Here is a 3,061-nt window from a genome sequence, read left to right as displayed (position 1 = left end):
TTCTTTTATTTCTCCTTCTTTTGCAAGAAAGCTAGGAATAACCACAATAGTTGCACCCACTTTACTTGTGGAATTAGCAAATGGGCATGAAATCACTTGTACTAGATAAACTTCCAAAGTGAGATTCCTACTCGGCAGAAAGCCAAAAATTGTAAAATTTAGAGTAATGAACTTAGGGGTTTGTGAATGCTACTTGGCATGGATTGTTTAATACCCAACGATGCCCACATTCATTGTGGAAGGGCCCAAATTTCCTTCCAAAGTTTTGAAGGGGAACTAGTCACAACTCAAGGGGAGGCTGGTAAACCCAAAATCCAAATAGTAAAGGCATCACGGATAGTTAAGGAAATGTAGAAGGGTTTACCCATATACTTGATCAAGTTGAATAAGCTAGAGCAAAGCAAGGAGTCTGAAGAAGAACCTTCATGGCTAAAGAAGTATGCAGATGTGTTCCCTGAAGACCGAGCTACTGCCCACCCAAGGGAGATTGATCATGAGATCAAACTCATACGAGCAAACTCATACCAGGCGTGGCTCCAATTTCAAAAAAACCTCACAAAATGTCTATTCCCAAAGCTATCAAATTTAAAGGAGCAGCTCAAACAGCTTTTAGATCAGCAAGAGTTCATTCAACCTAGTAGTTCGCCATGGCGCTATGTTGTTTTAGAAGAAGAAGGATGGAATGCTCTCATCGACTATAGAGGACTGAATCAAGTAAGCCTCAAGAGTAAATATCCTATCCCAAGGATAGATGAGTTACTCGATCGCGTACAAGAGGAAAAAATCTTCTCAAAAAATTGACTTAAGGTCAAGGTATTACCAAATCTTCATCAAGGATGAGGATATTCCAAAGACACCTTTCAACACCATATGTGGTCATTTTGAGTTCACAGTAATGTCCTTTGGATTAACTAATGCTCCTACTACATTCAATAGGATAATGCAAGATGTCTTTAGACCATACCTTGGCGAGTTTGTACTTGTTTTCTTTGACGACACCCTGGCCTAGTCCAAGAAGGAAGAAGAAGACCATGAACCTCAACTTCGCATTGTCCTTGAAATCATGAGGACACACAAGCTTTATGCCAAAAATAAGAAGTGTGCCTTCCTCAAACGACAAATTGAATATCTAGGCTTCATTGTAATAGAAAAGGGAATCTATGTGGATCCTGAAAGGTTAAAGATGTACAAGAATGTCCTCCACCAACCACTATTAAGGAAGTGCATAGCTTTCTTGGTCTAACGGGATGGTTAGAATCTTTATCAAAGATTACGCCTTAGTTGCAGCACCCCTCACAGATCTACTAAAGAAGCAAGTTGCCATAGTGTGGATAGCCACTGAACAAGCAAGCTTTGACCAACTCAAACATAGCTTAGTGACAGCACCAATTCTGAAGCTCCCAGATTTGAGCAAGGAGTTCAAAGATGTTATAGATTCTAGCTCACATGCATTTATGTACTAATGCAAGAAGGTCATCCCATGGCATATTCCTCAAGGAAGTTAAAAACCCATGAGAAAAATTATGCTACTCATGACTTGGAACTATTGCCTATCTTTCATGCCCTTAAACTTTGGAGGCACTACTTGCTTATCAACAAATTCTCCTTGGTCACGGACCACAAGAGCCTCAATTTGATCTTCTCCCTGACCTCAACATGAGGCAATGCCGCTTGATCGAGGTACTACAAGAGTATGACTTTGAAATCAGATATATACCTAGCAAGAAAAATGTGGTTTGCTGATGCCTTAAGTCGTAAAACATTCCTCAACTCTCTCATTATGGAGAAACCTTAGATAGCCAAATCACTAGCCATCATGGTGTCAATGCCAAGCAACCCTATCCTTGAATTGGCTAGGGAGGACTCTAAACATGACCCACAATATCAGAAAATGATAAAGGAGATCCTAGAAAATGACAAAAGTCCCAAAGTCAAAGCTAAATACCAAGAGTACTCTGCCTATGAAGGCCTAGTCTACTTCAGGACAAGACTATGTATTCCTTCAAGCCAAATACTTAAATAATGGATACTTTGGGAAGCACATGATTCCCCTTTCTTTGGTCATCTAGGATATGCCAAGACCCTCAACATGGTCAGGAATGGCTATCATTGGGAAAGACTTAAGGGATATGTACCCAAATATGTTACGGAATGTTTGTCTTGCCAATGCATCAAGGCAGAGCATGTCGAGATGCCTGGAAAGCTACAACCCCTGGACATCCCTAAGATGAAGTGGAAACTTATCAGCATGGACTTTGTTGTTGGGTTACCTACAATTCTAGGTGGGTACAACTCAATTATGGTTGTAGTAGATATGCTCACCAAGGTTGCACATCTCATCCTAGTAAAGACAAATTATAAGGCTTCAGATATTGCCAGACTCTTCATTAAGGAGATATTCAAACTCCATGGTCTACCCAAAATGATCATCATTGATCAAGACTCCATTTTCACATCTCATTTCTAGAGAGAGAGTAGAAAACTAAATCTATCAATGGAAGTAGGTGGGCAGAACCCCTAACAGGTTCGAAGGTGGTCCCAGAGAACTAAGAGGCTTCTCAACATTCAAATCGCGATGACATATTAACCTTAGATAATGTAGGGTAGAACCCTGGCTCATATTATTTTAGGGGACTGAAATGGGACTTTACCCTATGGGTAGAGAGGTTGAGTGATGATTCCCTCTCGTTTTCCATTCTCTTTGAACCAAGTGTGATATGAGTCCCGCCTCGGTTTAGATGCTCTGCGCAAAGTAGATCGCCCAACGCTAGAAGGTTTAGAATGACTTGACCATTAGAAACCCAAGAAAATTCAGCTTGATCCTAACAGGGTTGGCTGATACATTTCATTGCGGAGTAGTATTGGGAGTCACTAACCTTATACATGCTATGCCATATGTTTGAGCATAGCCTTTTGCAACCAGTCTAGCCTTATACCTGCTAACTAAACCATCTGCATTATGTTTGACTTTTTAAACCAACTTACAGCCAATAGCTTAAGTTCATCACACGAAACTTCCATGAAGGGTAGTTGTTCTTGTCAAGCTTCTCAATAATGGGAT

This window comes from Lygodium microphyllum, chromosome 2, assembly GCF_053477565.2.
Source record: "Lygodium microphyllum isolate KBCC chromosome 2, Lygodium_microphyllum_v1.1.10, whole genome shotgun sequence".
NCBI lineage: Eukaryota > Viridiplantae > Streptophyta > Polypodiopsida > Schizaeales > Lygodiaceae > Lygodium > Lygodium microphyllum.
Note: the sequence above shows the minus strand (reverse complement) of the source record.